The sequence below is a fragment of the Harpegnathos saltator genome, unplaced genomic scaffold (assembly GCF_003227715.2).
Source record: "Harpegnathos saltator strain DR-91 unplaced genomic scaffold, Hsal_v8.6 scaffold539, whole genome shotgun sequence".
Taxonomy (NCBI): domain Eukaryota; kingdom Metazoa; phylum Arthropoda; class Insecta; order Hymenoptera; family Formicidae; genus Harpegnathos; species Harpegnathos saltator.
Window position 1 is genome coordinate 470,655 of NW_020230359.1, and position 12,569 is coordinate 483,223.

A 12,569-nucleotide genomic window follows, 5' to 3' on the forward strand; every position below is an offset into this window, starting at 1 on the left:
GCCTCGGTGTTGGTGCGTGCGTGGAGCCGACACAAACACGGCGGAGCGTGCACACATGTGCGTGCGCGTGTGTGTATGTGTGTGTCTTCTTAAGAATCGTCGCGGCCGCGGATGACGTCGCGGCCGACAGAATCGATCCCGTAATTGAATCGGTTGTTTTGGAAACCGCGCCGCGCGCGATCTATATTCGCGGCCGACACTTAGCGTTAATTGCGGAGCTTTAATTCCCGAAGCCGCCTTAATCTCGCATTCGCACGGCTCACTGCGCTGAATTATAGGATTATGATCCCGAATCGCGCGAGACGGATATTTAACGCGCGCGCGCAGCGACGGTATTTATTTTGATTATAAAGCGAGATTCTCTCGCGTCTTTTATGAGAAGACGTCTAATTAGGGAGTAAACATTAAGCCCCGTGCGCGAGTGCAACCGGTGCGCGGTCGTCTTTTCGAGGATATTCCCGCGGAGCGCTGCGAGGAGGGATGCGAGGGAGGGGGCGGAGGAGCCAAGAGGAGGTGAGAGAGAGAGAGAGAGCGCTGCGTCACGGCCGGCGGTAAAAATCCACAGACTTTTCCGCGAGGAGTTTAATTAAACGTTTATCGGTGAGCAATTACGCGTCGGATCGTAGCGGCGCCCGCACTGAAATGCCGCGACGAAGCGCGCAAGCGATTCCCGATAGTAAATCTTGCTCGACACGATTGAATTTCACGATATTGTGTATCTTTACGGTAGGGAGCGAGAGGTGTGGGAGTGCGCGCGCGAGCGCGCGCGGGGGCGGGCGGCGCGAGGGGGAGGGAGGAGCGAGACGAGGGGTTGAGTGCGCTAGATTTAATTAGCTGATTATAATGTTTATTTAATTAATATAATTGGCAAAGCCCCGCGAGCGTGTGTATAGACTTACACGGACGACCCCGCGGCCATTCCGCCGGCGTTGCATTTAATGACATCCATTAACGAACATTTACATTAGCAGTAATTATTATCGCGAGGGCGACGTCAGTGCGCGCGAACCGACCGAGGAATTTTCGGGCACTCGTCGTTACCAGGTACGGAGGCCGATAAAAGCGACGATTACACTCCCTCTCCTCTCCTCCCTCCGCCCTCTCTCTCTCTCTCTCTCTCTCTCTCTCTCTCTCTCGCTCTTTCGCCATCACATCCGCGGGCGCGCGATTATTAACAATATTTTGTTAAACTTTTCGTGCGCGCCACGTCATGTAAAATCCGAGCAACGTCGAAATCACTGTTTAACCGATATTCGTTACTTGATATTAATTGAGCGTTTACGCCGATGCGATGTTTGTTGTTTGATACCGCTTCCGGGCAGCAATATGCAGTGTAAATATATATGCGGCGTGATAGCTCTGGCGTAACACAAGTATTTCGTCGCCGTATTTTTCGGCATCGTCAACACGTAATGGCGAATTTCCCACGGTCCGGCGATATCGAAACTCTCACGCATTCGAGCGCGCACGACGAGTGCTCGTGCAGTTTTTCCGTTCTCATTAATCGCACGTCGTCGTTGTGTCTCGCGCGGAAAGAAAGAATATATCGCTGAACATCGTTTCTCACCTTTATGCGAGATCGCCTCTTGTCGTACGCAGTATCGTGAGCAGCCTCCATCTTTACCGAGAGAAAAAGAAAGTATTTCCCACCATCTGGAATCATCGCATCGGTTGGTTAACATAAATCGAAGAAACCTATGAGAGAGGCTGACAATCCGCGGGAGGCACGGTGGCGCCGTGGCCTGCGCGACACGCGCTCGCTTCGCGCAACCCCGCGTGACATGATCTTCGCTATGACGCAGGGAGATCGCGCGCGCGGCGGCACAACGTAGCGCGCGCGCCGCAACGACGAGCGATCCCCTATATCCCGCGTATCCTCGGCGGCGAGAAGGAGAGGGAGATACGGCGGAGCGCGAGCTCGGGAGCGAGACGGACGGACGTACACTGGCGCGCGCGCCGCGCCGCATCGCGTCGTGTCGGTCGCTCCCGGCAAGTGTCGTGCCGCGGCGCGCGTCGCTCCTCACTTCGCGTTGGAGCGTCGCAGCGAGTGGACGTGTGTGGTACGGATTAATTGCGCGTCGACGGAAAGAAAGAGAACGAGAGAGAGAGAGAGAGAGAGAAAGAAGGACGGACAGAGGGGGAGAGGGAGAGAGAGAGACGCAACGATCGCGCGCCGGCAGCGCGGTGGCGCGCAGCGACACTAACGGTCGCGGGTAGGTACGCCTCAGTGCACGATTGGCGCAGCGGCGAACGGTGCACGACGACGAGAGCGCGATTCGGCGGCGATTGACGCGCGAATACATCTCGCAAAGTGTTCAGCGGCGGCGGCACGCGTGCGACGGATCGATCGTGACCGCGGACCTGAGTGAGTCCGGATATCGGGAATCTGCTTTCTGTGTGAAACCCGCCGCGCTCTCGCGCAAATCCTCGTGCGTTCGCGCGGCTTCGTTACGACTACGACGACGACGACGGCAGCGGCGGCGGCGGCGGCGGCAGCGGCAGCGGCGGCGGCGGCGGCGGCAGCGGCGGCGGTGTGGGAGACGACGACGGGCTTGTGCTTCATGAGTGCTCCGGACATCATCACACTGCTCCGTGGGGACGACGACGACGGCGACGACGACGACTACCTGTCGCGAGGATTTCCCTACGCGGATCATCGCTGGCTGGCGGCTCTCGCGTCTTCGCATTGGTGAGTCGAGATATAACTTATCTGAAGTTGCATGTATCGCGCGTGCAGGATGGACGCGGCACGTTGTAATAATTAGCGCATCTGGCGGCGATAATAAGCGGAGGAAATAACGCCATGCAATTCGTGGAAGAGGTCATTGCGGCGGTAAACGCGGGCGATAAACGGCGATAAGTTGGTTACGACGGTCATTTGTGCGCGTAATAGAATTGCCGGCGCGAATCGAGATTAAAGGGTGTCAATCGCCGCGTTCGAAACGTGGACCGACGAAAATCGTCGTCGTCGGTGACGATCGGCGCCGCTCGAGAGGTGGCCATTTGTTTTTGCGAGGCGCGTGAAGTTGCCGCGACCTGTAAACACAACACAGTCGCGCGGGACCTTTAAAGCGCGACCCCGTTCATGGTCCGCGCGATGTTTTTCTTTCGTTCGGAAACGCCGCGCGTCGTACCCACCTTCCTTTTGTTTACGTTTTACGCTCGCGTTTTTCAGCGGGGACTCTCAGAAGGCGCGATGTATCGGTCCGCTTGTGCATTTCATTATTGAACTCTCCCGGCGGCGTGTTCGGAATGTTTTTCAATGATACTGTCCCGTCGTAGCAACAATTTTATCACCAGAGTTAAATTATCGGTTTATGATCGTCGTTACCGTTGCGCATTCAACGGGACGCGTATTTTGTCGATTCGCTACGCGGTCGCGAAAATCGAGAGATTCCGCATAATTTGCATTAATTTACGAGCGCGCGCGGCAAGATGCGTGGCCATCGAATCGCATTTTCGACATTCGGTCGATAGCCCAGGTGCTTCCTGTTGCCGGTCGTGAAAATTATATCGCGGAACGCTTCTGTGTCCTGATAAAAGTCCACCCCTGTGCGCGTGAAATTTTGGCGACAAATTGAAATTCAAATCGCGTCGCCTGCGGTTCTCAGTTCCGTGCGCGCTGATGTTACTTATCGGACGAGCTATCTATCGGAAGATTCATCTCGCGATTCGCAACTGCGAAGCTTATTCCCAAATCAGTTGTTCGCGAACCCGTACTTTCTGCGCGAACGAACAGCTCGCCATATTTTTCACCGCGTATTTTCTGCTTTGACTGCAATCACACACACACACACACACACACACACACACACACACATATCTGATGACACAAATAATTTAGTTGTCTTATATGGAGTTTAGATCATGTAGAGAGAACGCCGCCGCGTGTCAAGCTGTGAAAATATTGCTGCGAAAATCGCAGATTCAAAACAGCTTGGAAGAGGACATTTTTCCGCTTGCGTTATCGTCATACAATATATATATATAATGCGAGTACGAAACTCGAGCGACCGCGCAAAATTTCCATTCCCCTTTCCCCTTCCGCAGCTCTCTCTCCCTCTCTCTCTCTCTCTCAATAAGATCGAAAACGGGCGCATAGCCGACCGGATGAGGAATCAGTGGCGAAACAAGGCACTTACGAAGAGAGGGTACATCGGGCGTTAAGGGAGGGAGAGTCGCGCGCGCGCGGGCAGGCGGGGTGGTGAACAGGAGGGAAGAATCAACGCGCTCGTGTGCGTGCCGCGCGTGTACGTACGCGCGCGCGAGCAAGCGAGCGAGCGAGCGAGGCGGCGCAAGCGCGTTCTCGCCGAAATGGAATAGTATGACCGAACTCGAACGAGAAAAGGGAAATAGCGACGGGGAGAGGGCGAAGGGAATGAGATGGTGGAGGCAGCGGAGGAGAAGGAAGTTGAGAGGGAAGGGAACGCTGGCGGGCGGGCGGGGGGGTGGGAACGGCGGAGGGCCGGGGGAGGAGGAGAGGCGAATGCGGCGTAGGGAACGGGCGGTAAAGGGGCCGGGGGGGAGGTCCAAGGCGTTGCTTGCTTAATTACTAAAAGCTAATCAATTCCGGAGGAAGTAAAGTTTAAATTGCAAACTAAAGTATAGCTACCTCCCCCGGACGTAACCCTGCAAAGCGATATTACCGCGCGCGCTGCATTCTGCAATTAGCCCGTGGTAAATCATTGAAAGAAAATTATGGTTCGCGTATATATTCGAGCTTTCGAGCGAGTGGCAGTTTTCAGCAGTTGGGAAAAATTGGCGCGGTCGCGGTCTCGTTTCGTTTGCAGTTTCTTCTTTTGTTTTTGTATATTTTTTTTTTTCTTCTTTGACCTTTCGTCTAACAACACCGTCGCGCGTAAATCGCTGTTGCCGTTCGCAGCGATACTTTCGTCGACCTAGGCGTTCCTGAAGAGAGACGGGTCTCTCTGCGCGAATTACGTTCGATATATACCGATGCGATTTTGCTTTCCGATAGAAAAATCAAGTTTTACACAAAGACGACGCGTGTCGCACGACGTCGGTATTCCCCATCGCGGTAGGGAAGGGAAGTAAGGATTGCCGGGATGGCAGCGGGGAGAACATGTCGCGGTTCTGAGCGAAGGTAGAGTGTTGTACGGAGGGGTTTGTGGAAGATGGAGAAGAGGGTAGGATGAAGTATACAGCACTGGAAACAAGCAATAAAATCAATGTCGTTTCCGGCGATTCAATTCGCAAGACACATCGCACAATTTCACATACAATTTTACGGCAGAACGACCACGACTCCTATTTACTTCACGGCCGCCACCCCCCTTTCCCCCGACGGCCGTTCGCTGCTTCGCCGACGTATTACCGTCCCTCGACCTCTGCGCCGTTATACCCCCGGCTCGTCTTTTTTTCTAAATAATTCGAGTTTGCTCGTTGACTCGGCCGGTAAATAAGAAGAACCGTGCGCGAAAAACGAAAGTTTCCACGCAAATTCCCCCTCGAAGCTTTTTGCAAGAGAAAAAAACTGGTTCGCGGGGGGTGGGGGGGGGGGGCATGACGTCGCCGTCCGAACATTTCCCCGTTATTTTCGTAATGATTTGCGTGTCGCGCACGAGTGGTAATTGGCAAGACGCGCGGCAAGAGTCACGAAACGCTTATCGTCGCCGTTACTTTATTCCTTTTTTCCTTTTTGTATCGGTTAATGCTAAACTCGGCGAGAAAGCTCATTCGTGAGTCTCGAGTTTGGATTATCCCTTGCTCCTTGGCCGGGATCGGATTCTTAATCGGTGAGCACTGGCCGGAAAATAGCCACTTTGCCCTAGCACGAACGGGCGCGAATCTACAAGCGCTCCTATCGCCTGTACCATTGGTCGCGAAACAACGAGGGTGGGGGACGGATGGAAAAGGACCTTACTCGAAAATCCTTCTTTTAAGAACGCAAAATTAATTGCGCCTTTCGGGGAGAGAGAGAGAGAGAGAGAGAGAGAGAGAGAGAGAGAGAGAGAGAGAGAGAGAGAGAGAGAGAGAGAGAGAAAGGGTGGGGAGGGAAAAGAGCGAAGAACGAGAAGAAGAAAGAAAGGAAGAAGGGGTGAAACAGGGAAACTCGCGAGATGTGCAATACATCTCGCGTAATGTCTCATTGACCGACACGTTCGGAAATTCAGTTAACGAGCGTTTAAAGTCTTCCGCGACTGACTGATCGCGCCGAACCTTTGATTTTTCGAGCCGCCGCGAGGTGTTAATTTTGGGAAATTAATATCACACGCTTTGGCGCGCGATGTGTGATGATGCAATTGTACGTCGTTTATTCGGTCGGTTGGCCGTACGTGTTAACGGTACGCGTACGCGTGTGCGCATGCCAAGAGAGAGAGAGAGAGGGAGAGAGAGAGAGAGAGAGAGAGAGAGAGAGAGAGAGAGAGAGAGAGAGAGAGAGAGAGAGAGAGAGAGAGAGAGAGAAAGAGAGAGAGAGAGGGGGGGGGAGTGCGTCGGGCAGCCTCGGCCAATCGATATCGGCGAATAATAAAATTTGAAAGAATGTAATTCCGAGGCAGGTAGAAAACGCAATAACGTTTAATCGTATTTGCAATCTGCATCCTATGTACGCGCGGGAGTGGTGCGCGTTGAGCGGGAGACTCGACTGCGACCGATTTGATCTGCTGCGGGTATCATAATCGCAGCGCCATAATATCGTTTTTATCTGGCTTCGATATCGATTACATATGTACACGCGCCCGCATCCGATCGCGGTAATCGTCGAATGCGTACGTGTGTGCGGTAATAATGTAACTAAATATGTACGCGCATGACGTATTGCGAAACGCGCGCGTTACGCTCCGCGCGTCCTTTATATCGCGAAATACTTTTGCGTTCGTAATCTCTCTCTCTCTCTCTCTCTCTCTCTCTCTCCCGCACTCTTTCTTGCCGTTTACCATCGCGCGATTTTCCAATTCGGCCGGAACCCCCGCGCTTCGGCGCGCGGACAGTTTTCTTTTGTCGGTTATGCGGCGGTAATTAATCGCGCATAAATAACGCTAAGCGGGACTATTATTACATGCGCGATATTAGCGTATTACGGTATTACGTATCGCGATATTACAATATCGCAATATGAATATTAATCGCCGACGTATTGTTCGTTCGTGTAATTAAAGTGGACGTTCCATCAAGCTGGAAATTGAATTAATCAATACGGAGCTCGCCTAATTATCCGCTTCCGTTTAGACGATTTTTCGACGCTTCAGATCGGGTTATCGTGCGCGTCGGCTCATCAATCGCATAATAATGATGCAACACCATCGCGAATGCGCTTTCGAGGGTAGCCGCGCCACAATAACAGGAGCGACAATGCAATAACAGATAACGGTCATTCCGGAGATCCAGCGTTATCAAAGCGAGACGAAATATCGCGTCGTGGATAAATGGCGACGCGACGCGACGGAGGCGACGGCGGCGACGGCGAGTTTCGGAAGTAAATTTTCGGGATTTCATTTGGAAAACATAACGTGCTCCGCGCGGTATTTACGGGTTCCATTAGGGAGCTGTCAGTCGGTGATCCTGCGGCGCATCTTCGTGTCGTACGTATCCAGGCAGGGGTGGGACGGTAGAGGAGGCGCGACACAGACGATGCAACGATGTGTGCGCTGCACTGTCCGTGCCACACGTTCTCCTTCCGATGGAGGACAAGCTTATGGGATGGAACGTTCATCCGCGCGGTGATCCTCCGAGTAGCGTTTCTTTCGGCTGACTTGGAGACTTTTCTTGCATAGGCGTCGATCGGGGAGAGCGCGCGAGATTCTCGCGCCGAGATACGCGACCGCGAGACCGCGCAACTTGTGGCTCTTCGTCGCGGCGCGGCGCGGCGCGGCGCGGCGTGTCGTCGCTCTTTATTATCAGCCACGCGCGACGCTGTAATTCTCTCGTCGTAATTTACCGCCGGCGAATGTCCCCTTTTTTACACTCTTCTTTCTTTTTCTTTCTTTTTTTTTTCTTTTTTTTCCTTTCTTTTTTTTCGTCACGGGAAGAGACGAAAAAGAATCCGGTCTCCGTCGAGGGTCGCGCGGCGCTTACAATTGAAATCGGACAGATTCGGACAACGAGATATGACCCGTCGTCGAGCTTTCCCTATGAATGATACATCTCGGTCGCGCCGCGATGGTCCCGATTTTCCCTGGAATTTGAGAGACGGGCTGCACCAATTTGCGCGCCAAATCCAATTACGGTTACGATCGGGCAAAAATAACACTACATGATGACACGTGTGTTTTTGAGCGTTTTTCGTCCACCTGAAATAACTCGACTACCGCGCTGGCCGGGTTGTTACGAAATTTGATATCGCGGAGAGCTTCGCCGCGGTTTCGACGTCACGAGATCGAAGGCATCGCTAATAAAAATGTTTCCCTGGATGGCCCCAATTCGCGGACAGTTCGATTGTCCATTAGCGCTTCGTCTTTTTTGTTCTTTTTTCGTTTTTGCTTCTTTCTTTCGTTCCTTTTTCGTGACGTGTTGCACGCGGAGTTTCTGCGCTATCCGATTGAACTTAAATTAGTCGCAAAACAATTTACCGCGCCAGTGGATATCTCTTTTTCGTTTGACACGACTGTAAATAGTGTCCACAGCTCTGCTTTGTAGATATCGATTGCTCGGTATCGTCGGCTAACTGCGCAATCTTTATCGGAAGTACATAACTGCTCGTCGTCGATATGTGAGAAACGCCGCGGGAAACCTTAAATCCGAACTTTATTTATCAAGTAACTTTCCTTCCGCGGATGTTTTGACAGCTTTAAACGGTGCAGCACCTCACATTCTCCGATTTCTCTCTCTCTCTCTCTCTCTCTTTTTTTCTCTTTTTTTTTTTCCCTTAACGGATTCCTCGTGAAATCTCGTGAAACGCGCAACGTTGCTTCACCGATCGTCCCTTGTCCCTCAGACCTTTGCGATCTTGCGTTCCGAAAGAAAACGTGCTCGCCCGCGCGACAGGAAGCGCATCGTAATTCGTCGAGTGCGCTGAAATATTCACGAAGACGCGATCGATCAGCTATCGAACATTGCGTAATTATCGGGCCGTGCGCATGCAGGATAACTCAGCAATTAGGAATTCGCGCGACGAGTTGTTACGCTCGTAACGAACGATCTTCATGAGATTGGCGCTTCGCGAGCTAGCGCGATCGAACGTGCGCGCGGCCAACGTTAATAACTTTATTAATTTACGTAACGATTAATGCGACCGCGATAATTAGTCGGCGTTATACTTCGCCTATGTTCGCACACCTGCGTATCGATATTGGCGCGCGCCCACGTCTATATATGCATATAAATGCATATATATATATATATAATTTATACACACACACACACACACACATACATACATACCTCTAATATTCCGAATCGTCATCGGTTCGCCGCCGTTGGAAAAACTCGCTTTTTGTCGCGCGAGTTCAGGTCGATCGTCGACGTTGTCGGATGCGATGGCCCGATATGGAATATTAATTTTCGCTAACTCACCAGCCTCTCGCCTCTCTCCCTCTCGTCGATCCCTCTCGCCCACCCCGTTCTCTTCTCCCTCCGTTACCGCCCTTCGTCCCTCCACCGCTCCTTCGTCACAATTCCGTGTCCCGTCCCGTCCCGTAGTACAATGTTTTCCAATTAACTTTATTCGAAATCGAGCGAACTGCCGCGCCGTTTTCCCACCCCGCCCGCACCCTCCGGACCAGTCGCAGCCCTTATACGCTACACTCGGTCGTAATAGCCGGATTCCATGTACGGAAAAATTTACGAAATGGTAAAACGCCGAAAATCTAGAACGTGGTATTCCGCAAAATAATTTTCGTGTCCTATAGAGGATCAGAGTAGAAGCGAATGCTTGTTTCCGCGCCTTGTCGGATTGTGACGCTTGAAAAAGAAAAAAAGGAGAGTGAGTGAGTGAGAGAGACAAAGAGAGAGAGAGAGAGAGAGAGAGAGAGAGAGAGAGAAATGTGGTGTTTACTAACTGTAACTAAAGTTTCGCGTGCATGCTTGATGTCCATTTGCACTTATGCAGTTGAATCGACCGAATTCGTACAAAACGACTAGAAATTCATCAACTAATTAGCGCCGTCTCGTACCGACGGCTCCCGGCAAAAATGCGTTACCGTATATAGTTACCGCGGCGGAAGTCCCGTGTTATTTCGCTCGTGCGAGGCGATATAAAGTTAATGATATTTGGTGCCGTCACGTCCCGAAAGTTAATTCGTTCTCGGTATTAATACGGAGAGTGCATCCCCGATAATGAGATTGCGTTGTGCGAGGGGACGGATATAAGAGGTAGGTTATAAAGCCAGATCGTAATAACGTATTGTCCGGCCAGCCAGCGCGCGTGTCTATCGAAAACGAAACGACTCGTCGCGTACCGCCGCGATCCGATACGTCGAGAGCAAAAGAACGAGGGAGAAAGAGAGAGAGAGAGAGAGAGAGAGAGAGAGAGAGAGAGAGAGAGAAACAGAGAGAATGGAAAAATGCTACGAGAGCCGGTTTTGTATTTAATAATTTTAAATGTGTACGATTCTTGAAACGATATTCGATCGTATCTGAAGGTTCCATTAAAATGACGCTGCGTGCGCGTCCAATTAAATCGTTTTCGTGACGAGAAATCTTCGTCGTGCATAAAATGGCTTCAGTGTAGTAAATAATTTTCCTCTCTCTCTCTCTCTCTCTCTCTCTCTCTCTCTCTCTCTCTCTCTCTTTCCCCCTATCTTTCTCTCTATCTATCTATCTATCTCTCTATCTTTCTCTCTTCTCTCTCTCTCTCTCTCTCTCTCTCTCTCTCTCTCTGTCTCTCGCGAATTCTCTCGATATTTAATCTCTCCGAGACACGTTAAACGCGCGTTATAATTGGCTCACGTACTTGGAGCGTTGTCAACACCCCGCGCGGCTCTGTTAAAGCGTTAATAAATCATAACCGCGAGTCGTAACCGCAATTTCTTTCGGAGTCTCTATATAACGCCGGTGAACTAAAAACCACGGCCTTTCAAGTCTAATGCACGGGCCCCATAAATCGAGGCGGCTTCTTGTCGGTGGGCCAGACGATGCGACGGTCCGGCCGTTTTTAGTTCCGCTCCGCTGCTATTATTGCGCCGCGCTTATAGGTCGGAGAAATCCACTCTTATTCGGAGAGATATTTATACGCTATTCCATTTGGGGCAATCATGGATGAAACAAGTTGGAGAGGATCTTCGCATTGCGACACATAAATTATGCGCGTTTTCCTGTTACATTTCGCCCCGGCTGCCGCGCGCGGATACGTAAAGATCTTTATTCCACCCGCCGCTTCACCCCCCTACTCCCCCTCCCCCTCTTCCCCGTTCTTCTTACCCACCGGCGAATTTTACTCCACGCGTGCTCGAGAAGATTAAGTTTTTCGCAATTTTCGGTTTTTACTGGTTCCGATCGAATTGCGCGAGCGCTCACTTCTTAACGGCCGGTCGTAATATTCTCGCGGCCAGTTTTTCTTTCACTTACACACGTTGGGAATTTGTCACGCGGAATTAAAAATTTGTCGAGTGTGACATCGCAAACCGGTCGGGAGAGGAGGAGCGGGTTTCTTCGCTCGTTACCACGGCCACCACAATGGCATTGTCTGAGAGCGGCGGGGATGCGCGATCCGTAGTAAAAGTCGCCGCTACATATCGGCCAATCATGCGTGGCCCGACGGAAAAAAGGTATTAACGTCGCCGGTGCGCCGCCGTGGCCAATGTGTTAATTAGACGCGTTTTCTTACGATCCCGACGCAATTACCGGTTTCTCCCCATCCTCGCCGCCATCCTCCTTCTTCTTCTCCTTCTCGCGCGATCGCGTCGAGAGAAGCGATCCATCGGTCCGATCCTTCCGTGAAAAAGAGACGTGACCGGCCGTTCGGAAAGATTCAGATAATTACTTTCGCTTCTCGGGCGCACGCTTCGACGAGCCCGAGCCCGAAACAACCGTATCTTGTGTGTGTGGCGGTCATGAATTTAATTAAATATTTTCGTGGCCGAATGTGTCCGTTCGGCCGCGATTATCTCGCTGTTCTTTCGCGCGCGCGCACGGAGACGAGGCAATTTACTTTTTTAATCTCCGTAATGAATTAAACGCTTTCCCCTCGGTCTGGCTGCTCGCGATGGCGCCTCCTCACTCCATCCTCCCTCCGACCACTCCACCCCCTCGGTACTCCATTCCGTTCCGCCCTGCCCCTTTCCCTCCCCCCTCCCCCTGCCAAGCTGCTGTATTAGCTTTTCCGATGGTTCTTCGTTGCCCATTGAGCTTTGTCGGCCGCGATAGATATGCGCGCGTGCAGCTGTAGAGCGATATTGGTTGTGTGGCTCGGAGAGAGAGATAGATAGATAGATAGAGAGAGAGAGAGAGAGAGAGAGAGAGAGCGCGGTCGCGATAATTCGCATCGCCCGCAAATAGCCGGTGCGAGCGGAAAAACGGGACGAGCAAAACGTGATTTTTCCGAAACGACTTTTGCTTTAATCGCCTCGGCTGTTTTGCTCGTAAAACAATCCGTTCGATGCGAACTACGCAGACACACACACACACACACACACACACACACACACATACACACACACACACACGCGCGC

The 12,569-nt window shown here is 51.8% G+C and overlaps 1 protein-coding gene across 1 annotated transcript in view; it reads left to right on the forward strand.

The window, feature by feature from the left end:
• Positions 1-2,511: 2,511 nt before the first annotated feature.
• Positions 2,512-12,569, forward strand: part of LOC105183513 (LIM domain only protein 3) — a 57,368-nt gene continuing 47,310 nt past the window's right edge. Inside the window, exon 1 of the mRNA XM_025303248.1 lies at positions 2,512-2,689. The gene's annotated coding sequence lies outside the window, so the exon portion shown is untranslated. The remainder of the gene's footprint in view (positions 2,690-12,569) is intronic.